This window comes from Alexandromys fortis, unplaced genomic scaffold (assembly GCF_014885135.2).
Source record: "Alexandromys fortis isolate MF-2015 unplaced genomic scaffold, M_Fortis_MF-2015_v1.1 scaffold_57, whole genome shotgun sequence".
Lineage (NCBI taxonomy): Eukaryota > Metazoa > Chordata > Mammalia > Rodentia > Cricetidae > Alexandromys > Alexandromys fortis.
The window spans coordinates 5,513,824-5,540,763 of NW_026067941.1; the positions used below are offsets into that span (position 1 = coordinate 5,513,824).

The 26,940-nt window shown below is 42.4% G+C and overlaps 1 protein-coding gene across 1 annotated transcript in view; it reads right to left on the reverse strand.

Moving 5' to 3' along the window:
• The window catches only part of Dgki (diacylglycerol kinase iota), a 301,404-nt gene that overhangs the window by 231,591 nt on the left and 42,873 nt on the right, over positions 1-26,940 (reverse strand). Inside the window, exons 3-6 of the mRNA XM_050148045.1 lie at positions 26,681-26,755; positions 25,355-25,411; positions 16,823-16,888; positions 360-431 (exon numbers count right to left, since the gene is read on the reverse strand). The gene's annotated coding sequence lies outside the window, so the exon portion shown is untranslated. The remainder of the gene's footprint in view (positions 1-359; positions 432-16,822; positions 16,889-25,354; positions 25,412-26,680; positions 26,756-26,940) is intronic.

Genomic DNA, 26,940 nt, shown 5'->3' on the forward strand with positions numbered 1-26,940 from the left:
CCCTGGGTTGTACTTTGGTATGATGAGGAGGCTTTAGCTGTCTCGTGGACAGGGAAGACGTGGGTGGTCTAGGCGGAAGGAGCTCTAGATTCCAGCTCCAGGGTGAGAACCAGGGAGGGTTTCCAGTCTTTCATCCTGGGCTTCAAGTTCAATGAAAGAAGTAAAATTTTTCTGTTTTCCCCCTACTTATATTTGCTTTTGTTCAATAATTTTTCAGTATTTCTCCTTCTAAGGATGTTATATGATAAAAACTGAATGTTCAGTGATCATCTTTCCACACGCAGGCAGGAACCCAAGTGCTGGAATGGGCAGATATGGTCATATGTGAGCCCACGGGGCATATTTCATCCCACACTTACCGCCTGCTTGCACCAAGAACAGCTGATAGCCACGATCTCTTTACTGTGGAAGGAGAACTTTTGCTGGAAGCCCTGAGACAGTAGGACAAGAGACAGAGAATTTAAAACCTCCTTCGTTACAGCCCATACATGCCCTCCTGAGGTTCACCGAAGTAAAAGAGGCCAGAATTGTCACCCATTGCTATAGTAACCATTACTGCAAGTACCACATAGAACTTCCCTCTCCACCTTCCGCCATGAAATCATTTTCTATTTCTGGGCCATCTGGAGCATGAGATAAAGGAGGCGGTGGTGTCTCCCACACCACAAACTTCTCTAAGCTAGCCACACTAAAATAAGAGATATTCCCTTAAGAAATATGTATGAACATATAGTATATGTATACATACATAAATATCATAACTGTATATATTATAAATTACACTACATATTTTAAACTAAAATAAAAAGCATTGTTTCACCTGATTACATACCATTGAGGCTCTGAGAACCCAGGAAAAGAGAAATTAAATAGCAAAGGCAGGGCCTAGATGCCAGGGTCTGGGAGACGCCCAAGCTTAGAAGAGTAAGTTCAAAGGCTGTCACCCTTCCTACAGGATGTTTGTCCTCAAAATAAGCAGCTTTTCGTTTCATTCTTAACCAGCAAGCAGTAACAAAGACAATGCAATTGTCAAAGAATGTCCTTAGACCAACAAGCAAACTGTCTCTCCCATCAGGAAAGGGAATCCTCCAAAGGAAGTACACAGTAACGCTCAGTGAGTCTTCTCCTGGATTCAGCCACTTCACTCTTCCTGTGAAGTTTCCCTGTCAAATACACAAGATTCAATCTTGCAGCAGACTTCCTGGCCTTCTGGCTGTTACAATCTTCCTGAGCCCTCTTCCAAGATGTTCCCTGAGCCTTAAGGATGGGGGGGGGGGGGGTTGCAGATATTTCATCTGGGGCTGGGCACCCAACAGTGAATCGTTCTCTGCAGGGTGACTAGTTATAACTTTCTGTAGTGGTCTTCACCTATTGAAAAAAGAATTATCTTTGATGGAGATGAGAGCTACACTTGACTGTGTATGTAAGGATAAGTGTCCAGATTGCAGTTAGGAATTCCCCTAGGTTGGGAAATTGGCCATAGCAGGCTTTCCTAGGAGATTACTTATCTAACAGTTACTCAGGTAATTGGTTAGGTTTCCAGTACCTGGCATGATTTCCCTCATGTTCAATTGGCCTTAAGTCCAATTGACATGCCACTATTGTGCCTTTATGGCAATCTTGCTGTGCTGACCATTGTTCTGGTTCATCGGTGTCACAGCTGCCAGAACATTGGATGTTCTGCTCCTTTGGCAGACCCAGTAGCACCTTAGGGTACTGCAAAAACTAATCCTCAGGGAGAGGGCTTGGGGTCAGATCCAGCTCGACACCTCTTTGTCTTGCATCCAAAGTGCTCAGTGTCTTCAGCAATGGGGACTTATCCTTCAACTTCTGGGAAGCAGCTGAGGGCAATAGCAACAGCCTCTATTGTTTCAGGAAGTCTTCTGGACTCCCACGACCAACAACTCTTAAGGAGGAATTTTTTAGATTCTCTATGGCTCTTAGGTGAAGCATTATCATCTTAAGTGGCATAATTTCATTTAAACTGTATGTATACATAGACTTATATGTGTTATATGTAAATTTAGATAAATATAAAATGATTCCTTATGGCTTTCTCAAGCATCCTTAGTGTTATTGTGGTAGTTCCCCTTCCTTTCCTCTTCTTCCATATTGACCTTCTTTCCCCTCCCCTCCTACAGAGGTGATAAACGGTAGAAAGGGAGAAACTGGAAACATGGCTTCTTAATTTGGAATTATGACAAGACTCTTTTGGCTTTGTAGTAACTTCTTAACAATCAACGATAGTCAGAATATCTTTGTTCCCTCTTCAGGGAAGAGTTAACCACCCTTAGAGAGACTTGTATCCTTAGGAAAGGTGCTTGCAAAATTGGCACAGGCTTAGCCTCTGGCATCTTACCCTTTGGGATACTTTGTTCAGTTCCCAGAACAATCTGAATGGCTCCTGGCCTAATACTGCTCATGCTGAACCCCTGCTTTCCTTCTGGGAGTCTAGCATTCTGTTCTGTGTTATGCAAAAGATACTTAGGCAAACAAGACTCAGTGAAATTCCTGGGCGAGGAGTCTTAATGAGACAGATAAATAATATTTATATGTGTTTTGCAGCTCACTACTGAAAGAACTTAGCACAGTTTACAGGACTTGGAGCTGAACCTGGCGGTAGCTGGTTACTTCCAGGCTTACCCTGTGTTTCTGTTTTGCTGACCTTGCTTTGTGTCTGTGTGTTATAATAAACCATAGATAGGAGTTCTACATGCTGCCCCCTGCAAGCCCTCTTGTGAAGCATTCACCTTGGGTGAACTCCAGGACACCTGGCACAGCCTCTCCAGCTATGTCTTGCTAAACCTCATTTTGTTAACAGCAGGAGCCTTTCCCCAGGACAATATTGCTTCTGTGTCACAGATTAAGTGAAATACAGGGTCAGCTTTGACATCCATATGCCCACAGCAATCATGAGCCACCTCCAGTGACAAAGTGTCAAAGCCACCTGACAGGAATGTCACTGAGAGGACTTACAATCTATTGGGATAGAGGACGAAGTGTGTGAGACTTTTAAAAAATGATACCAAACGGCTCAATATGTCCAAAAGAGGCTCAAATGGCTTAGCGTCGGAGACACTTGAAAAGTTCATCCAAGTCAATTTTGAGGGAGCAATAAAAGTGATAGATGGCACATTCCTTCAGGGCTAGAGCAAAAACTGTGACACTGTCCGATCAAAGGAGCAAGTGTTTAAGAGAAAGTCTGAAGGTGCTGGTATGGGACAGAGCCCATGAATTTCTCAGGTGCTGAACCTCAAGTCCATCCAGGCCTCCATGTGTGTCCCCTGCTCAGTGCACATGTGCCACTGTGCTCATGTTATGTCTTGTCTCTTTATCAGCAGTAGTCCTTACCCCTTATTCTTTATGATCACAAGGTAAGCTGGTATCCTTTCAGTGTGTCTCCTGATCAAAGGCTTTAATGGTACCTCTTTCATTGATGAATCAACCATTCATTCAAGCATTTAGTACCAATCACAGTCCTCCCAATCAGTTTTGGATTCTCTCTCTCTCTCTCTCTCTCTCTCTCTCTCTCTCTCTCTCCTCTCTCTCTCTCTCTCTCTCTCTCTCTCTCTCTCTCTCCTCTCTCTCTCTCTCTCTCTGTCTGTGTGTGTGTGTGTTTATGTGTGCACTTGCATGTGTTCTGGCACACACATGTGAAAGTGCATGCACATCTGGAAGCCAGAGGTTAACAATCTTCCTCAGTCACTCTCCACTCTATTTTCTGGAGCAGGATCTCTCACTCAACCTGGCACTTGATGATTCAGCTGGTGTAGCTGGTGAGCTTGGCCTCAGAATCATGTCCCTCTGCTTCCCAAGAGCTGGAGTTATAAGCAGTCAAATTCACCCAGTTTTTATGTAGATGCTGGGGTGGGGAGGGTCAAAACTCTGGTTTTCATAGTTGCATGGCAAATACTTTATCATCTTAATCATTTCCCCTACCCCAGATCAATGTTTTGATATCAATATTTTATTCTTACAATAAACTCATGTCTACCCAGTAGGATGGGTCTTGTAAGGTCTTACAGGAAGTCTTGGTCTTTAAAATGGGCGTGTCTGGGTCTCTGGGCCCACCATTTTTGTTTATTCTTAACCAACCACCGAGAAAGCTGCCATCATTCTCTACATTTCAAATCCACAGCAAAACCTAAAAAGTCCTCCAAAATTATTTCAATGTGCACGATCGATCTCTCCACTGGCTATGTTGCCTGGACCTCACCCCTGCCACTGTTTGGCTGCCCTAACTTACTGGTGGTTTGATATGCTCATCCATCTTCAATACAAGCATAAGGTCCTGAAATAAATCACTTCATAGTTCTTGGGAACTTAGAATAATTCTTAAAGTATCACTGTGCACATATTGTATTATTAACTAAATGAGAAGGTGGTTGCTACTATGTCTTAACTCAGTTACAAACACCATACTATACAAGCTTTAAACATCTTATCCAAGTTATCTGAAACTGTACCTCCTCACAGTACCCTCAGTCGAGGAGGTAGCCAGCCACTTTAGACACTGCAAACACACTAGATTTCTAAGCCTCACTCATAAATGTTCAGTATTATAATGCTATGTATGAGCTATCAATCGGGTAAAAGGTGCAACATCATAGCAATGGCATCCTCAAAGAGAGGTCTACTAAATGCTATGACCCGGGTACCAGCCCCTCAACTCATACAGTTGTACATCAAACAAAAGCAGAGGCATGGGAAAGCTGAAAACAGTTCTTGGATCTTCTTATCGTCTAGGTGAGTTTAGGCAAATCATGGACTTCTAAATTCTCTCTGAGTTCCAAAATGGGATCAATTCAAAGTCTTCTCCAATTCCAGATGGTGATAAGCATCTAATGAGACAATGTAATGTTGTAATATCACATATACACATATGTGGGGATGTCTGTGTATATGTATGAAAATTCTTTTTATTGATGAATTCATCATCAGGGACCTCTTCTACCTCCTTGCCAAGAAAACCTTCTTTCTAAGGTAACTGGGTGCCACTCTATTCACTGATACAACTTGTGTGCATTCAGTTGCATCCTCCATTGTATTCCATATTAGCCTTCCAGCTTCAAGAAGAAAACAGTCTATTTGGGTGCTGACAGCCAGACTGATACCCAAAACAAACAATGCCCATCACAACTAGGGCACTAAGCATAACTGAGCAAAAAACTGTGGTGGGTCCCTGGGGATTGAGCCTCCAGGTAAGCAGCTTGGGGCTTTAGACTATTCCAGCAGAGTCACCGAGACCATGGCTTCAGAGTTCTTATCTACTCCATGGACATAAACAGGGCTTGTTCACAGCTTTTGAGGACCAAGTTCCCTGAGAACATCTATGGGGAGATTTTGGTCAGTCTCTTAAGTGTAATAAAAAGAGCCAGATCCTAATCACTCGAGCTTAATTCTGGTCCAGATCTTCTATTACGGTACAGGCAGATGCCCTGACTGAATTTCCAATGACTCTGTGTTTTTTCAGGGCAATTTTGCTCAGCCTGTGAAAGAAGAAAGGAAGGACAAGGAGCCAGATGCTTTGGATCCAACTCACTCCAGACTAAAAATATCGACCAAGTGACTCTGGTGGTTCTCTGGAGTTATTTTTCCCCCAATCAAACTAAGACTTTGGAATAATGTTTAAATAAGATTTATTCCGAAGGGCTTTAAACCCTGTTGCTTCTCCCTTCTTCCACCAAGGGCATGTAAGAAATGGCACTCAGCTGGACGGCCTTGGCTGAAACCAGAGGAGGTGGCTTTACATGCAATGAACTGAAATTATTTTATTGTTTCTTACTGAGGTTTGAGGTGGAAGAATCTCTTGGTTAGAGGCCAATCCTTCCTCGATTTGATCCAACACAAGAGCAGATATTCTACATGTCTCCAAAACTTAAAATGGCAACAACAAAGTAAGTCTCTCCAATGTCGACCAACACGTCCAAGGCTCATAAAGTGATAAAAGTCCAAATCCAAGGGAATTATGAAATAAGACTCAATTGATTTGTCCCTATTAATATTTGTCTTTGAAAAAGAACTCTAAGTAGTTTTATTCAAATATTTCCTAAGTCTTGAAATATACATTAAATATATACTCATACATTTTACACTTAGATCTCTAAAATACTTATTACAAATAAGGTACAAAGCTCACAATGCCTTGCAAAGTAAGGCTGAGATTTAACAGTTCAGCTGCTATACTACTCTTTTAACTGTATCTCATAGGGTATAAATGCCAAGTGATTTGGGACTCGCTGATGGAAAAGAGAAACTTTTCCATTTAAACAAGACTTAGAAGCATTAGTTCTTTCAACAGAACCTCTTCTAACCAGCTATATCTGGTCAGTGACCTAGAGCTTCCAGTGAACGAGGTGCAGATTCACAACAACCTAACTGAAAGGAAACTGACCTAACTGACCAGGAAAACAGGGCAGGCATTTGTTTTAACCTGCTATGCTCTGCCATTTAGAATGATCTCATCCAAAGAGAGGCTGCAGGCCTAACTTGGCAAAGCCACAGGAACCAGCCCCTTCCCTAATATTTACAAGCCGCTGACACTTTTCTCCTCAACGAACCATTCAGTCTAGCTCTCCACTGACATCTGTCCTCTTGCCTGGCATTGTGAACCCTTGGAAATGAGGCCGGTGTGATGATAATATGTGTTTTCCTTGGTTGGGTGGTATAGTATAAAATATGTTAGCAACAGTTTCCTTTATTGTAAGACTGAAGTTCATTTTTTTGTAGAGAGTTCAATTTATCTGAACTTCCTTCATTTCTTATACTGGTGTCTGTCTTGAGCCAAAATTGTTGCAAATATTTAAGATTTTCAAAGTAGAAAGAAGTACATTCATCTGAATTGGATTAGAAGGAACAGTGAGGAACCTTATAAATTGAATCAAAGTCAGTGGTGTCTTCATAACACCCACGGTTGCTTCACAATAGCTGACTGAAGGTTACGTTATAAGAATCATCTTTGAGAATTCCAGCCTCTTGACTACTGGGTTGAATGGTAGCATTAATTAAGGGCTCTGCATAGTCTAGGTTGAGCTTATTGTCCAGAGCACACCCTCATTCTGGGGCTGCGCTGAGTCACAGCCACACCTGCAGACGAACACACATCCCTTCCTCAGCGGCATCTCAAGCTATCTTTCTCCAACATGACTTGCACTTGGCATATACACATCAGAGCTGGCCAATGATATCCTCTGGTAATTTCTGTTTCTCTTTTCCCCATCCCATTCATTTGTCTAAAGATCCTTGCTACAAGCTAAAGATCATAAACAGAGTATCCTGGAAGAGAAGGAAGCGAAAAGGAAAAATGTAAGGACTAGAATTCTCAGTACAATTTAAAATCCCTCCTCTATATATGGCCATGTATGTAGAGAAAGTGTTGAGTCCAGGATTCACTGATCACGCTCCATGACATTACAGAAGGGCAGAGCTCATTCCAGGATCTTAAAACTTGGGCAGAAACCTGTAAGAATGGCTACCAGTTTGTATTTAACATTATACAGAGATGTTTTTATATAGTTATCATACTTATATTTAATCTTTCATGGCCGTTCTAATTTGAGGACAAAAAGTGTGTCTATAAATGTGTTTATGTATATATGTGGTTTGTGTGTGTGTGTGTGTACGTGTGCATGTGTGTTCACATGTGTGTGATTGTACTAAACTGTGCCCTCCTCTATTGCTCCCTGCCTTATTTCCTTGAGCCAGGATTTCCCACTGAACCAGAAGAACACTTCTTGGTTGTTGTTATTTTTGTTGTGTCCCTGCTCCTCCCCCCCCATGATGGCTTACCAGAAAGCTCCAGATGCCATCGTGTCGCTGCCTAAGCTCCAGTGTGGGAGTAACCGCGCATGAGTTCACACTCAGCTCTTTATATGGGTGGGGGGATCTGCCCTTACAACCTCCCGCGTGTGCAGCAAGGTCTCTTAGCCACTAAGCCTCACCCCAGTCCATGTTCTACAGACAGAGCATTTGGTTCAATGGAGACCATGCTGTATAAGCCTACAAATGCTGGGCTTATCCAAGAATTCACAGGAGGTTTGCTAAGCATTTTCCCATCAGTACAGCTGGCTACAGGTATGATAGTGCTCTTCCAAGCACTATCTACCTCTGATTGACCCACAAGGGACACCTTTACCAGTAAAAATATCATCCGACCTTGGTAATTTTTTTTTAGGCTAAAACAGTTTAAATTTTTAACCATAGGGTAGGATCAATGCTAACACAGTTACAAATGAAGCAATCAGGACAGCTTGAACAGAATCATGGAACTGAGAAGCATGCCATCTGTATGATTGTGCAAGAAATAACAGGTTGTACTCTGCCCTTAACTGCCAGGTTGAGAAAAATATGCTTCCACTAGTGGAACTAACTATAATTTATTTTTGTGTGAACTTAAGTGGTTTATATATGTTTGTTATATAATACATTATATATTTATTATAATTATAATAATATTCTATAACATATAATACATATATTGTTTATAACCATATATTATACAACATATTACATAATAACATTTATTGTAATAATATATGTAATATATTATACTTACATATATATAATTAAAGATCATTTTGATATAATTCAAGAGAAAGAGACTTTTAGAATTCTCTGAAATTAGTGCGAACCTGTCTCTCCTGGCTTAACAGGTTGTGTTGAGGGTAGTGGGATGCATAAAATGCCTGAGATCTAATCAAAGTTTTGACTTTGTTTGGGGACTGTACTATATATAGACTGTATATACAGAGGTATATACTGTATGTACCTCTTGTAGAAGGTATCTAAAGTTATCTTAGAGGTTGTACCTCCAAAGTCCTGGCGACACGTCTCATTAATGCATATATGCAGGAGAGTGAGAGAACCTGAGTCTGGAGGGTGCAAGATAAACAGGGGCAGGATGCAAAGGTGCATAGAGCCTCTCTGGATGGGAATGTTCTTCTATAACATAATGCATTAATTGTGACCATAACAAGTTAATGCCCTAGTTATACTATATATATATATATTAGACATGATTGTTGAACCAATAACAGATGAATTATTAGGAGCCACAGAAGGAATTCTAACACTAAAACCAGAATGAGAACCTGAGCAAAGATGTGGTCCATGCTGTGTGCAATAGAGATGGCTGAGTTACAGCAACAGAGGCAGAAGCAACCGAAATTTCACAGAATTTGGCATGCTAGGGAGCTGCACAGGGTACAAAAGGGAAGTCCAGTTGATTAGGGTCTCTAAGAGGTCACAGGACACAGCATCAACCAAAGCTGTAATATTTGCATTACTGAGAAAGTCGCTGTCGTGTCAAGAGAACCCCAAACAGACCTCCTTTGAATCTTCATCCTGACATCCTGACGGGAAGAAGTGCCTCATAGAGTGAGCAGTGTGATAGGAATTGGCATTTAGAAGAACAAAGCCATAGGAATAACATGACACCACTCTGCCACCAAAGCACAATGATGTGCTTTTGTGAACTGATGATGCAAAGGAGTGTGGCCTGGAGAGAAAACATAACCAGTTATATGCCCAACATGCACAGAAGCTACAAGGCTTCCCATAAAAGTCTCAGTCAGTAGAATCAAAGAAAGCATGGATAAAGAATCACAACAACGGGGAGAAGGCAAATGGTACAATAAAGAGTCACAGTCCTTTGCATCTACACTAGAAGGGCTAGTTAAGAGTGGGGTACAGCTACAGTGGCTTCTTCACCAGCACTGGACTAGTCCATATTAATTAATTAATATTAATTAATTGCTGCCTTACTGCGGTTGCCTCTAGCCAGCAGAAACTGATGCATAATTCGGAATCACTAGACCCAGACCCTGGACTTTTACCAGAGTAATTGACCAGTATTTCCTGGACAACATCCTAACACACTTGGACATACCTTTAGACTCATCTAACTTGTTTTAGAAAATCTGGGTATGTGTTTGAAGTTGTTTTTCCCGAAGCTCCATTTGCAAACGCACATGGACTCCTGCTTCTAAATTAGCTACTCGGTGCACATGTCTCTATCAGGATAGGAAAATAAAGCAATAGTTTTAATGCTGTAGAGACTGGTTTAAAAATACATGAAGGAAGTTCCCCTCAACAATTTAATTTATCTCATACATGATTTCTTATCATATTTCATCATACCCTTTCCTTTTTTTATTACTGGGATAGGACCCAGGTCTTCAAGTGTGCTAAGCAAGCCCCAATTCATTGAGTTCCAACACATGTTGAGGTTTTTTTCATATATTTTATATCTTTTTATTTCAAGTGTTTGCTTGTATGCATGCACATGCACCATGTTTGTGCCTGGTGCCCACAGGGGTAGAAGACACCGGCTCCCTGGGAACCTGAGTTCCCTGATGGTTGTGAGCTGTCATATAGGTGGTGGGAACTGAATCTGTGCTCTCTGCAAGAGCAGCAAGTGCTCTTAACCCCTGAACCACATCTCCAGCCCCATGTTACTCTCTTTTGTAATTGAAGGAGGCTTTTTATGGCATCACTGTGGGAAGTGTCTGAGGCTCCAAAGCACTACACCAAGGCAGGATGAGAAGCATGCTTTTCCTCAGAAAGTGGACCAAGAAAAGTGGCATGATGCTTTGGGGACCCTTTCCTCCTACTGGGTTGCCTCCTCTAGCCTTAATAGAAGAGGGGGTGCCTAGTTTGAGTGCAGCGTGATATATTCTGGCTGACTGATTGTCATGGGAGGCCTGTCCTTTTCTGAAGAGGAAGAGGAGTGGATGGGGGAGAGTTGGAAGGGACTGGGAGGAGAGGAGGGAGGGAGGAGGAAATGTGATCAGGCTGGGAAAAAAACAATTAATTAACTAATTTTATTAGTTAATTAATTTGTTAATTAGAGCAATTTCTATTTTTAAAGTAATTATTCTAAAACATCTGCAAAATAAAATTAAACTAAATTTAAAAAAAAAGTAAAAGAGACAAAAGTGACTTGAAACGGTGGTGAGCATCAAATATGGGTTCGTAAAGAAAGCCGACACACAGTGAACAGTGGCTGGGAAAGCCGCTGTACTTCCGCTCTGCTGGCCTGCGGAGCCAGCAGAGCATCCCAGGGTGTTGCAGGAAAGTGCACAGTCCAGCCGGAAAAGGCCAAGTTGGTGGTATCAGAACCTCTGGTTCATTCTGGCTGTTCTTCTGCTCCAGCCCTTTTTTCTCTCTCATCTAGCATGGTTCCTTTCGACCTTCTTTCCTCTCCCTGTAAAGCAGGGATTTTACAGGTTTGGGATATGTTTTTAATCACTCTCTTTTCTCTCTTCAACATCCTCTCCCTTCCCTTCTCTCCAATGCTCAGTTCTGTTTCAGCCATTCTGTGGGTTTCTAGGTGAAGCGGTTATGTTTCCCACTGTGGTAATTGAGTAAAGCAACTTAAGGAGGGAAGGGTTGGCTGGGCTAACAGATACGGTCTGTCGTGGCAGAGAAGGCACTAGGGCAGGAGCCTCAGGCAGCTGGCCACACTGTGTCTGCAGCTGTGAAGCAGAGAGAGGGCGGGGCACTGGTGTTCTTCTTTTTATTCACCCCAGGACTACAGCCTGAGAGAGAAAAGCAAATAGTTCAAGTTTCTCGATTAACTTGTTCTAGTTTGCTTCTCGATTACCGTATTTGAAGTGGTCACTTTACGAAAATGTTTTTACTTGAGAAGTATCACATTACATTCTGATAAAAACTCAGAAGGGAAATACACATAGAGAATGCATGCTACGATCAGGATCATGAAAGGTTAGAAATTAAATTGAAGATTTATTACCAGACTTATGCCTAGAGTCAGATTCTGGGGAACAAAGAAAGATAAAAATGAAGTGGGGTATGACGTATACCCATTAAAGAAAGGAAGTAAAAGGAGGACGGGAGGACATTTGTCTCAGGACTGTCTGCCTTGGGGTCAGAAGAGCCATAGCAGGAGGGAAGCTGCTACTGGCGGGGACATCAAGAAGAGTTTCCATTCTGGCTCCACCCTGCATTTTTGGACTCTGTCCCACGTATAGTGAGTTCACATACAGCCCCAGTGGTAGCAACCAGAATTGAATGTAAGAGAGAGCAACTGCCAAAGAAAGAGCAAAGGATTCTGGGGTCATCTTGCTACTTCATGGGCTACATGACAAGCCAAAGGCAGAGGAAGAGTAGCAACCAAAAAAATGGCTCTGAAGGGTGCAACCCAAGAATACATCCACCTGGGACCTGCAGCCAAACCCTGAGCATCTTGTCTCCTGATTTTTAATGCCTTTGTGATGCAAATAAAACAAAAACGGCTGTAGATTTTAAATACACAACTTGATGAGTTTGGAGATAAGCATATACCTGTGAAACCAGAACCACACACTGTGCCAGCAACATATTCATAGCCTCCAAAAGCTTTCTCCCACCTGCTTTATTTTCAGAAGTAAAAAAGCTTACATAAAGGCTGGGGGTGTAGCTTAGTGGTACAATAGTCACCTAAACATCCTGAAACCCCAGGTTCAATTCCAATCGCCACAAAAAGCAAGGAAGAAAAACAAAAAGAGTGAGAAAGAGGGAGGAAGTAAGTTAGTTTACATAAGATCAACCCTCTTAGCAAAATACCATGTAGCCAACACAACATTGTTGACGCTAGGCACCATACTACACTGTTGGAACTAATTGAGTCCTGGCTTTCAGCTGCTCTTCCCTGTCTAGAGTCTTCTAATTGAAGTTACTAAAAGCTGTGCTTTGCCTAGAGGATCAGAGGATGGGATTTTCACCTGTTGGCCATTGACTGCAGGGTATTTAAGCCTCCATGGTGCTATTAAAGAGGGGCTTTTGGTACCAGTGATGGAGAGTCTGTGCGTCGGTCTGTCTCTGAGTGTGCATTCTCAACCTCCAGCCCTTGCCCGAAGCTCGCAAACTGGGTTCTAGCGCATAGAGCGCAGACGGGGGCCGCAGTGTGCGGCACTACACAGTAGATATAGGACTTACTGGTTTTACATGACTGAAACTTTGTACCCTTTGACTAGGACATCCAGCTCCTCTTCCCCGCATGAGCCCAAATGAGATTACACTAAGTGAAATAACCAGATGGCAAGGAGGACGCTTTGAAACCACCTCTGTGTTGCACCTAATGCAGGGAAGAGTGAAATTGATGAGTCTCCATCATCACTTGCTCTCAGCTACAGATAGGAGAAGAGCCAGGCTTCTCGCAGTTCTCCTGGCCGGGCCCCGCGGAGAGCTCAGACAGCTCTTATGCCCTTGCGCCTCCTCCATGACCTTTCACAGACTCACCCATGCACTACCTTCCACTCCCCATCCCAAACCCAGCAGAGCATGTGGAAAGTTGATTCTGGTGCACACCCATTTCCAGATCACTGTAGAATGGGTCTTCCATTTGTTTAATAGGATATCCCCTCAACGTTCCAGGAGAACACTTGCCCTTATTTCTCAGCCTAGAATCACTTTCCTTGTACTATCCACAAGAAAATTTCAATTTTTTTCTCATTTACCCATTACAAAAGCTATTATGTGTACTTTCAGTATATATATTTACATACTACTCCTTAGATTCATCTTAAATATTTTTTTTAACAATATCCATTACAATCGAAGAGTACTTTTCACATTTTCCTGTTATAGATACTTAACTACCTGAAAAGCATACCTGTGAAAGTATGTCTTCCATGAACAAATAATTCACACTGATGTGTCCTGTCTAGTTAGGGAACTGAAAAGCATCAGAGCTCCAGACCCAAGTTTCACTAAGTATCATGATATGAAAACCTGCTTTCAAGATTTGATGTCTGGGAGCTGATGAGATGGCTCAGTGGGCCCAGTACCCAGCACCCACATTGGGGGTTAACAGTGGTCTGTAACTCCAATTCCAGGGAATATGACACCCTCTTCTGTGAGTAGGCACTTCATGCATGTGGTGTACAGACAGCTGCACAGTCAACCCACCTATACACTTAAAATATAAATAATATTTTTAAATGCTATAAAATGTGCTTAATACTTTGTAATTATTAAATATTTAAATATTGACTTAAAACTTTAAAAAGCAGCTGTTTTGTTTTGCAATGCTTTTATGTTCTCCAATAAAGAGATGAAAGATACGTTTTCAGACTGTGATGGACAAGCTTGTCTCTATAGTTACACTGGCCAGTCAGTAGGTTCAAAAGCCTGAAAGAATAGAGGGTCATTATAATCATTATTATATTTTTCCTCTGTCTTTTGACATTCTAAAGAACTTTAGACAAGTAATTACTGAGTGCATTTGGGTTGAATGAACACAATGGATACAGTGAAGAATAATTAGTTACAAGCAGGCTAAAGCATGTATCCTGGCTTTAACCATAGATGGCAAACTCTATGGGCTCATAGAACAAAGCTGGCGTTTACGGACTGCCTTGGGCTCTACTTTGCATTGGATTTGGCCACTATTGACTGGAAACAAATGGGGATATGTATGTCCCTAGCTGGTGAGTGGTGTGCTCTTCATGGGCTCTGGTCTCTTTTGGGTCCCCTGTCAGTGGGCGTCGGAGTGATCGTCATCTCTCATGGTTTCCCCGCCATACCATTTTAAATATTTTCTTTATGTATCAAACCCTCATCAGACTGAATGATTTAAGTGTGAATGTCTCTTTTCTGACTTCACTCTGCCTCTTTGATAACAACAACTACAAGCGACAATGTAAAACTGTGCACAATTATTGCACACTCGGTAGACTGGGGTTCAGCTCCTGTTAAAGAATTATGCAATTTTGCATCAGAGGCTCTCTCATGAGATAGCCACTAACAGCCATACGTACAGAGCCAAATGCACATTCAAGCCTCAAGAGAACACTCCTCCAATTATTTATCTTATTCTTGAGTTAAAAAGTAGACATTGAAACCATCAAGAAGTCACTAGCATTCCTTTAAAATCCCCAAAGTTTACAAACCACCAAAACCACACTCAAAGTTATATACACATAAAGAAGTTTTCCTAAGTGAAGTGTTTATTTTTTAAGTGGCAAAATTACGGAGCACACCCTCCCTCTTCTGCTCTCCTCTGAGTGTTCTCCCTCCTTTCTGTCTCTCTGTGTCCCTGTCTCTATCTCTGGCTCCCTCCCTCTCTCTATCTGCCTATCTATCTATCTGCCTATCTATCTATCTATCTATCTATCTATCTATCTATTATCTATCTATCTATCTATCTATCTATCTATCTATCTATCTATTATCTATCTATTATCTGCCTATCTATCTATCTATCTATTCTCTATCTATCTGCCTATCTATCTATCTATTATCTATCTGCCTATCTATCTATCTATCTATCTATTATCTATCTATCCATCACATGCACGCCTGTGTGTCCACTTGTGTATAAAGGAGAGGTTTAGAATCTAAGCAAGTGTAACAGTTGACAACAGTACTAATAAAAGTTACATAAAGACCTGGACTTGACATGACTTTGCAATCCCTTCCTCTGTAAATGGAAGCAGAGTCATTAACTTGCCTCCAGTCCGAGGGAAAAGCTGAGATCCAGCGAGGGCTATCTATTACCCAACCAGGAAACACATCACTAAAAGCATCCATCTCATAACTGCTTGAGTCTAAGACTTTATAGGCAACAGGACTATAAATGCAGGATACAAACACAAGAGCATTGTGTTTATGGGAACTTTGTGTGATGAGCCAGGACGTGTCCACTGATACCCGTGGTGTTCAGCAAACTGTGAGCACTTGTAGATGCTGCTGAAGAACCCAGGCCAGGGAAGGAGTCAAGGCCACAGCATCACAGGGTACAGAGAGTCCAGTAGCACTTCTACACTAGCTGACTAAGCCACCATAAAAGGAGGCTACAAAGACGGTGCAATATGGCTCCAGGGAATATTACTCACAAAAGACATTGTGTTTATGGATTCTAACTTAATGAAATTCTTCCAGTTCTATTATGGCCTTAACTGCTGAGTGGTGTGAGGTACAGAGTTCTCCAGGATGGTGTTTTTCCAGAGAAGAGGAAGCATTCATGGGGGTGTCACCACAATCACTTCCTGGACTCCAAAACTAGCTCCTCTGCCCTCAGCCTCCTTTTTCACATTTTTTCCCTGATCTCTCAAATTACATCACTCTCTGCAAAAGCAGAAGTCATCTGCTTCTAGTAGAACCCATGCTGAGTGCTACACTTTCATCCTCCTAGCAGACGAGGGCATCTGTAAAGTCAGTCTTCGTATACTGGGGAAAGCTATGTCTCAAATAAGTCGAAGTCAGCACGATGGAAAATGTACAGCGTTTTATGAAACTGGTCACACTGCCCGCCATCCTTCCCCACCTCACTCTCCCAAGCATCCCTGAATCCGGAGGGGTGAACAGAAACACCAGAAAAGAAAACATCTTGTACCAGAGACTGGACAGTGTCTCAGGAAAGCAACACGTTTCTACCTTCAGACCATGTGATGTTCTAGACAGTTCCGCACATGGCATGTAATATATATATATATATATATATATATATATATATAAAATGTCCTCACTTGTGTATCAGCTCAACTGCCCTCTTTTCCATTTTATTTTTTGATATTGCTGATCAAATAAAAAGGATGGGCCAGTAACCCTCATAAAAGACTTTAACAAAATAGGAAAACTTCCTTTTTCAACAGGTCCTTGCACCAATGTAGCCATCTCTCTGGAAGAAAAAATCATTTGCTTTTATTTAGATTGTCACTGATTGTAGAGATGTCTAGATGAACCAAAAGGGAGAAAGAGGGCCTACCAGGAATAAAAACGATACAGGGGACATCACATTTAGATATGGGACCCGTCTACCTTGGGAGCTTCCAAGGCCTGAGGAACCTGCTGCAGTGACCGTGGGTGGCTGGGCCCTTACCTTACCACACTGCTTACATTTTCCATCCTGCCGCCGCCTGTGAACCCAGTGATGACGCACAAAGTTCTGCAAGAAAATGAGGAGAAATGAATAAGTTTTAATCTGAAGCCCTTGGTGTTCACTGTTTGATGTTCTGGACTGTAGATTTCCAAAAGCTGCAATCCAAACCCATAGAAGCACAAAAGCAAACACATGTAGGTGGGACTCATGCAACAGTAAACGTGAGCACACTCGGAATAAAGGAAGCTCCTTCTCCACTTGTGATAATCTTCCGCACTGTGCGTTCCACCGACCCCCTCCTCCAGCCTTGTCTTTCCAGGGCCAAGGGCACAGCAGATGACACTCACTGCATTTTCCTATGAGTAAAGCCCATGCAGAGTTGTGAATGGGTGAAGGATCTTCAGCTGGGAGGTGGCTGTGGCTCATAAAAGAAAAACCCAAAGAGTGGTGAGAATCTGAAGGGGAAGAAGCTGATGGGATAATCTCCAATTCAACTGAATGATGCACACACAGTACTTCAAAGGGCGGGATGTGCCACACTATACTAAACCTTCTAGCTACAAGGAACTGAAAGGATCGTATCCTCAGGAACATTTCCTGATATGGGACATTGATCTGAGAAGCTAGATAAAGTGAAAGAAGAGAAACATCAAAGAAAAGAGGAGCCGAAGACAAGAAGGTTGGCATGTGGATGACAATTGTTGATGTCCCATTCTAAGTCACCTTGACTTAGACCGGCATTCAAGGTTGATTCTTGTCATAGGCTGTAGGAAAGTCTTCCTTCCCAAGTGATGGTCATCACTGGGGTAGACTCAAGCAACTCAGTCTCCTCTGGCTGTTAGAATGCACCACAGGAGGGCGTGTCATCTACAGACTAAAGATGGAGAGAAGCCTTAGCATCCCTTATTCCTCTTACACCAACAATGTAAAGTGCTTCCTTCCCTCTGACTCCTGTCCTTTCCTGGATAAACACACTTTGCCTCATGCTAGCGCGCCTCTTATAGAATTCAGCCACAAACCATATTCTCCCTTTAACAGTACCTTTACTGTATGTTGCCAGCAGATTACCTATTATATAGCATAGACACTGTTCTACATGGAGATAAAGAAAGCAGATCTGTCTAGAGCCACACCACCTTGAACACGCCTAGTAGAGGAAGCTAAGCAGAGACAGGGCTGGTTAATACTTGGATGGGAGAAAATAGACCACTGTGAAAAGAAAGGAGGGAGGGAGAGATAGAGGGGAGGGGGAGGTAGGAAAAGAGGGAGAAAGTAGAAAAAGAAGAGGAGGGGGAAGAGGAAGAGGAAGGGGAGGAGGAGGAGGAGGAGGAGGAGGAGGAGGAGGAGGAGGAGGAGGAGGAGGAGGAGAGGAGAAATGGGAGGAGGAAGGCTGGTTGCTTGTGTCAAGACCTGAGATTCTAGGCAAGACCACCAACAAGCATCTGTACTTTTCATACTAAGATGTCACTTCAATTTCTCCTAATAATGTCAAATCAATTTAAAATAAAGCAAAACATGGTCCCTGGAGGAACAATGGTGCTTTGATGATAGTAAATGATCCCAGGAATCAGTGTGATTTTCATCTTGCTCTTCCTACTGCTGCCATTCAGTAAAACAAAAACTCAATTTTCCGTTGTTCTCAGAAAGAAGTTAATAAGAATAGCTAATCCTTACAAAGTAGTCCTTTACACTTTTAACAATATTTTATATATAGTAATTGTTTTAATCTTCATGAGAATGATAATGGGTAGAGATACATCTTAGTAGGAAGGCACCAGAAAAGTTCCAGAGCTGTTAAATACTGAAATGTCTTAATTTGGGTCAATAATTGTAGTTTAGTGTCCTCACATCCCCTGCCTCCTCTTCTGCTGTTACAGCAATGGCTGCCACACATCCTTCAGTCCTGGAAACACGTCTACCTCCTCATTAGCAAGCAATTAGAATGGAATTGCCTAAGTTATCTAGTATCAAGATCTTCTTCCAATGAGAGATCCTCGGGTTACTGGAACGATCCTAACGATTCTCCCTGAAGAAGTTTGGAGGACTGGGCTGGCACAGATGCCTGCGTAAGCTTCAGCACCCACATGGACAATGGCTGTCTGTGGTTTCCAAGACAGTAACTGCAAGAACGTGCAAAGTTGCTAGTGTTTAGGGATAAGTTCAGTTCGGTGAAAAACCTACATTGACTGGGAACAAAGGTCCTGGTGTACCTAGCTGCTCATTTGGCAGGTGACATTGATGCTGAGCCCTGGGCCTCTTTTAGAGATCAGTACCTCTTTATGAATAAGGACTGGGAAGTACAGGAGTCTCTACTAACTTCAGTATGCCCCATCTCACAATACTGCAGAGTGCTCCCCGCTGAAGATCTGTTTTTACTTACATACAGAGAGGTCACTTAAAATGTAAGCATAAAACCAAAATTACTACTCCCACTGGCTGAGAGCAGACTCTCCTCCCCCTGGGTTTCTGCCTCTGTTCTCTGAAAGATTAGATCCACTACTTCCTCGTGACACTCTAATAAACAATGGCAATGACAGTCAGAAGTCAAAATGTTGAATATCTAAAAATGTCAAATAATAATTAAAAAGCATAGAAACAATTAATATAATAGCTGTTATCTTTGCAAAAACTGAAGGAAAATGAACACCATCACTAATGTTCAGAGAAATTCTCTACTTGGTGAGATTACAAATCACTCAGTGACTATCAATTTAAGGAGAGAAATGTTGGGAGGATTAGGTGCAATTATCTATGAGAAATCACAACTGACTCATGGGATCAGTTAGCTCATGACGGCTCCATTCAAAGGATTAAGCCAATAATTCCCACAAATCAGCAGGGACTTAGAAATGAGGTGGCTGACTCGATCATTTGTACCACAACACAGACCATTTGGCAAGCAGACTTATTGTCCATTTAAGATATAAAACATTGCAACTCTACGGGAAATATTTATGTGACCTTATGTGACTCTACCATTAGACATCACTAAGATTACCCTTCCAATGAGTAGATGGGAACCGAAGAACTGAGAGCACAGATAAAGTAACTGACTAAAACTGTTGTTGCAGGGGAAGCTGACCAAGTTCCTGAAATCTCTATTTGTATGATTTGAGATGCCACACGTCCTTCTGTGGAGAGTTCTTCTTAGGCCTAATATAAACTTATTCTGCAACTAAGTAAATAGTCAATAAATGTTTACCGAACTGAATAGACTCCTCAACCTTATTTATCTGATAATTAAACCATGTGGTTACCACTGGGGAGAAGGAGGACCATCAACTGGCTTCCTCAAAAGAAAAGAAAATCCATTACCATCAAATCACTATTGTTTCTAACCTTTTTTGCCTGAGGACTTTCAATTTTCATGCCATTTTCTTCTGACTGTCATTCATATCTCCTAAATTATTAGACTGAAATCAGATTCTTCACACTCTTTTCTTAGAGAGATTATTCAGAGCTCCTGAATTGTTTGGTTGAAATTAAATGTTTTACATTGTGTTCTTTTGACCATAATTCATATATCTCACATTGGTAAGCTGATATTAGATTTGAGATCCTTACACCGTATATCTTATTGTTGATATATTGTTGTTAAGAAGGCCAATAAAGGCTTCTGAAACATTATCTTTATATTGTCCATCATAGTTTCTGAATTATTTATATACCGTTTCAAGTACTGGGCAAGAAAAAAAAACTATTACTTATGGGTGTTAAAATATCAATGATACATTATTTCAAGGCTTATATTCAGTATTGGGAGCAAAAATATATTATATAATTGTTCGGTTACTTTTAAACACCCAATTCAATTAAAAATATTATTCACTGAATACTTGAAAAAAAATTAGAAATCATAATTCAGTCCAGCGATCATGAGTAAGAAAACCAACCTCACTAAGGCACAAGATAGGAGTCCAACAAATACTCATTAAGAAACTGCCTTACAAAGATAGGACTCGGTGACCAGCAGTCTTGAGTCTCCAGACTCTTACCAATTAGTAAGAAAACAGTGGATGTGGATTTGAGCCCAGCTCAAACAAATTCTAACAGGAATATTCTTTCATTTCATTAAATGATTGACTTCCAGTCCCTTAATTAAGTAACTTGAGGGAGTCATGGTCGCAAGCTTCATCTCCAGAAGCCCTTCATAAACCGCTGACTTAGAAATGAGGTTCTGATTAATTCTGCAAGAAACGGACCTTCTTACAAATGCATCCAAGCAGCAGATACGCATTGATCATTTGGTGGTCCATCTATGTCCTGGCACAGTTATTTGGGGACAAACTCCATGCATAATCCCTAAAGTTTACACTAATGGAGAGAGACACTATCAGAAAAGCCAATGGCAATGTTCATAAATAATTATGACATACAGTATGACCTGAATGAACAGGACAAGGTATTTAGCAAAAATAAGTAAGCTTACTCTTCACAGGGGTCAACAGTGAAGAGCTCTACAATGGCCTGGTGGGTTACCCCAAAATATTCATATGCTGTTATTCTAAACCCAGATATCACTGCCAGGAAAGGAGACCTTCGCCACGTACTTGGGTCAGGAGGATGGAGCCCTCATCAATAGGATTAGTGCCTTATAAGAGGGACTCCAGGGAACCTTTGCTTTCTCTCTTCTATGCAAGGACACAGAAAGCAATAGTCGGAAACCTTCTAGAGTGTTCTCACCAGCACCACACCATGCTACCACTCTGATCTTAGACGCTCCAAAAATGTTAAAAAGAACAAAAAACAAAAAAATAGCCTCTTTACTGATAATGAAACACTCAGTGGTATTTGGTTATAGCAGCCAGGACTGACTAGGATACCCTCTGAGGATATGATGTTTGAACTGAAAAGCTAAAAGATCTTGGAATATTGCTATGGAAAAACGTAAATATCCTAGAGAGAGGAATACCTTGTCCCATGCCTCTGGAAATTAGAGACTGTCTCTTTGGCAGCTGGAAAGACAGACAAGCAAGGTCAGACCACATGGGTCTTTCAGAAGAAAAAAAAATCAGTGGTAAATGTCATGGCCTGATTACTAGTTTTGTTGTTGTTGTTGTTGTTGTTGTTGTTTAAAAAAAACGCTCCTTAAATCATGGGCAAGTAGGAGGAACTAACCGGAAAATCATGGAGAAGCTACCACAGTGATTAGAGTGAGAAATATTCATTCCTTAGTCAAAGTAGCTGACAGCAGACACACAGGTAAATGGACGGATTTGAAATACTTTTATAAATAAAACTGACTGAACTTGTGAACTGACAAATGAATTTGAGGTTGAAAGTAGCGGAGAATCAATATGACACTCCCCCAGTGTCTGCAAATGGACAGCTCATTTTGTAAGGTGAAAATAGATTGCGGAAGAAAGTTTTATGGTCATGATAATAGTTTGGGTTTTTGATCTATTGTATTTCAGACGGCCATGATATAGCAAATGGACATGTCAAATGGAATCTCAAGAATGGAAACTGGGAATAAGTGTAAAGTCAGGAGCTGTCAGCTCTCCTGATGACAGTGGGCAGAGGCTGGAGAATACAGACAAGTGCTAAACCCAGGGGGCCCTGCAGAGATGCAGAGGCTGAGCGAGGGGCACTGAAAGCAGACAGGGATGGCCAAGGAAGCAGGGAGTCCAAAAGAGATGAAAAAGCACCGCTGGGAGTCAAGAAGAATGGATCGCGTGGATGTTTTGAGTATTTCTGAAAGATTGGATGAGGACAGAAAAATACCTACCGAATTTTGTGTGATGATTAGCAACAGTAACAGACACCGCTTCAGAAAGAGGACTAAGTAAACTAGGCAACAGCAGGTTAACATGCCAGAAGATGACATGCTAACAATAATCCAGACGGGTAACGGTTCCTGGAAACTTGGCCTAGAGCACAGAACTGAACATCAGAGCAGCAGCGATAGCACAGTTGGGAGGTAAGGAATGCTAGCCTTTTCCTTTGTGAATTTCAGCTGGAAGCTATTCCAGCACGCTTTTGCTGCTGGGAATATTCTAGGTGTGGCAGGTGGAGGGTGAAAGGCAAGGAAAGAAGAGAGATCCAGTCCTTGGCAAGGCCTTCAGAGAAGGCCGGGTTTGGGAGAAAAGAAATATTACAGCCAATGAAAACAATTTTTGAGACTTGCAAAGGAGACATTTTACATAGGATCATAACTGAGAGAGAGGCCAAGGGAAAGACAGAAAGAGAAGGGCGGGAACCAGTGGCCGGCATATACGCTCTTAGGTCAGAAATTCAGTCCCTCCAGCTTAGGAACACAAAGACGCCCCTGTGACTTTCAGAAGAAAAGCCTCTTCCTTTGAGCAGCCCCTGGGGGAGCTCCCAGCAGCACTGCAGCTCAGGACAGCACCGACAGCACGCACCCCCCTTTAGACACTCCCCTCACCTCTTGCAGTCAAACAGTGGGAGAAACCAACCCATGAGAAGGTTAAAGCGTCCTTTCCCCAGCCCTACCACCTCCCCTCTTAACCTGCTGTCTCTCAGTCTTCTTGTTTTCATCATAATAAACAGTATTCTTCTTTCACCATTTTCCTTTTTTCTTTTCTTTTTTTTTTTTTTTTGAGACATCATCTCACCTATTGTCCAATCTAGCCTCAAACTCCCAGATGCAAGGAATCCTCCTGCCTCTGCCTGTGGGATATCTGATACCACAAGTGTTCCCCACCACGCCTGGCCTATGCGATGTCTTTCTTTCTTCACTGTGTTTCAAATGGCTGTGATCTTCTGTGTGTTCACTCATGTTCCGCCCTACTCTACAAATTTTTCGAGTTTCATAGTACAAAGAGTCTGTCTGCGTTGACCATTCACAGATAGCTTACCATTCTTTTTACAAATGCACCCACACAGATGTGCACCGGGCAAATCCATGTGCGGGCAAAGGGGACGCCGCAATCCTGATGCTTCTACAAGTAAACCCATCGGTTCTCCAGTGCATCCTTGGGCCAGCCTCGTCCTCCAGTCATCTTCTTCCAACAGGAGCTTGGCTTATTCTAAGGACCACTGCTTTCCCATCCAAAATGCATCCTTTACTAAATTCTACCAATTTGTCTTCTTTAGATTCATCTCACCACACCATGTTTCTCTTAGTTCAGATGTAATCATTTCTTAACCAGTCTACAGCAGGAGCTACTCAGACTGTCTTTATGTCCCCAGTAGTATGACCCCTTAACTATGTGATGTTTCCTTCACACTGCAGTTAGGATAATATGTTCTGCTTAAACAGAGTAACATCTACTTCCACATCCCTGGTGACTGTTCGCCTGGCTTCCAGGGACTGGCCTTGTCTATCTCTCACTCATCTCCCACATCACACACCTTCCTAACATCTCTCATCTCTGCTTGTGTGCTGCTGTGCTTTCTGTCTAGAAGTCTGTCACTCTGTGTCTATCGCGTCCCACCCCTTGCCCTAGATAGCTCCTGAGAGAATCGACCAGTGCCCATGTCTTCCAGGAAGTCCTTCATTTGACCGATTGGCCCTCCCTCTCTCGTGGTTACACAGAGCTGATTTGAGGAGTACAATGGCTGGGAAGGTTTCCAAGGGGTGACTCTCTAAGTGGAACTGAAACTTGTCTCACTGGGTATGCAAATAGACCAGAGGAAGCACACTTACTAAGAATTCTTATTCTTAAAAAGAAAATAGAAGCCAACAGTGTTTGGGAGAGAGTGGACAGCACTGGGACACACCGCACTGCCTGCTAAGGAGGGAGGGTTCTGTAACCTGAAAGGTTTTGCTCTGTGGATTAGAGAGTACAATTTGGAAACCTGAAAGTTTTTGCTCTGTGGATTAGAGAGTACAATTTGGAGTTTGGGCCTAGAGTGTCTAGAATAGTATGGACAAAAGCGCTGTCTCTCGCGCGCGCGCACGCGCGCGCACACACACACACACACACACACACATATTCCTCCCACTTTCTCTGAACTGCAGTAGCTGTCTCCTCCACACAAAGGCAGAAGAAGCAGTCCTATGTCCAGGCTCTCTCCTCCCCTCAGAATCCCATCATCAAACAAACTGCTCTCGGTTCCAGTCTGTCTGTACCAAACCTAACTTTCTCCTGTGACGGATGTGTGTGTTGCTTTCACAGGTAAAGGGAGTGGTAGACGCAGAATAGGTAAGCTGCCCTGAGTCACACAGCTTTCAGGCTGGCTCTAAAAGCAGCCCGACTGCAGCATGAACGTGGGTAACCAGTAACTTTGCTGTCCCTTACCCCCAGAATAGCTTAGACCCATCCCCAAGAGAAATCGGCCAGAAGGACAGGATTTTGTTTTCTCTATCCCTTGAGTTCCTCCATTCTCCCATCCCCACGTTTCTGTTTCATTCATTAAGACCTTGGCTCCTAAACACACTCCACTGGCAGGATGAAGCGCAGTGTGCTGAAGGGACTCGGCATGTCGTTGCGCTTATTGGCATATTAGGAAGAAACTACTGTGTAGCTGAAGAAGGAAGAACTAATTTGTCAGCCCTGGGTGAATACCTGGGGTTCTTTATACCCACAAGAACTCAAAATGCTTTTTTAAACAACTCATAAAACTCACTTCTCTTGGTGATCTGGAGCCTCCTTCCCGAAATGTTGGCTTACATCTGAAATTAATCTGCCATTTAAAAAAAAAAAAAGCACATCATGTTAGTGATTGACATCATGTTAAAGAGAATTACCTGAAACCCAAAACAACCAATATCAGTAGACATTGAGACTATATAACAAAGCCCGCAAAGGATAAGCAATCTGTTTTAGTTTAGTCTCCTTAAAGCATCTCACTGGATAACATGCATTGGTGCGGAGTGATTTCACATCTCCAGCCAGTGGTCCTGAGTTCTCACTGATGAAGTCTAACTTTAAACTAAAATGCCCTTAGCCTGTAAACTTGAGAAAGAGCCAGAGAAAAAGCCAGAGAAAAAACATGTGACAGCTGAACCCATCCGTTTGAGTTAGATTTTTAAAAGGAGAAACTATAAACCCCAGCGGTCCTAATTGCTGTGATAACCACTCAAACGCGTGCACAGTCAGTCCCTGCAAAGGACTCAGCATGGCCTTGTTTTGCGGATGGGAGATGCCCTCATGGCCACTTTCGCTTCTGTATAAAGGGTGGAGACAAGAAGGGGTAGATTCAAAGTGCTGGGCAGGGCTCTAAGATATAAGCTGATGGCAGCTGGAGGGGCTGGCGGAGCTAAGCAGACACTGCGCAAAGCTAAAAGCTCCCCACTGCGTTTACAAGCGGCAGCAGGAGAATATGGACACTGCCAAGGGTCTCCCTGGACACAGAGTAAGAACTCTAAGTGAAAGCAGCAGGCAACACTCTACTACAGATCTTCCCTCCCCACCCCGCCCCCAGCTGATAAATAAATAGACTATTCAGAATCCACTTCTGGAGACAAGACACCACCCTTGGGATGCCACTTCCAGCTCAAACACGCATTTATGCCGCACCAGCAGAAAACGCTGCCCATGAGGTCTGCGGCCGAGTCTGAGGGCTGCGTTCAGCTGGCTCGGCTCTCTCCGTTAGAGCTACTTTAGGAAGATGTGAACTCACAAAGAGAAACATACGGTAGCTACAATATTAAAAAGCTTATTGCGTTTTTTCCCCCTTAAAGGAAACATCTTGTGGGAAAAGAGAAAAAGAATTGGTGTGTGCTAGGCTTTCTCAAAAGCCAACACAACATAATACAAATTAAACTCGGGGAGACAACAGAATTAATGGTCTTCATATAGTGCCTTTTCGTTGTTACTTTGGTAGTCATACTGAACTCACAATTTTTGTTTTTATTTTTTTAAAGCCGTTGTTTTTAAAGTTAGAAATTGACACCAAATCTCGACAAGTCGTGGCAGTGAATACATTCGCCAGCAGGTGGCGCTCTCTTACCTTCTCTAGTTGCTCAATGCAGGCAGTGTGGACCACGATTTTGCAGACCGCACACTTCCTCCGGAGAGCGGATTTCTGCAACAGTCAATTCAAAATACAGGAAAGATACGTTAGCGAGTGATTCTGGAGACTTCCCTGGTATGAAAGAGAGGCTCCGGAAATCAAGCAACACTGCAATGACTTCTGTCCCTTAGCAAATTGAAAAATCTCTAAACATGTCAGAGTGACCCAGATGACTTCTTCCAAATGACAACAATAAT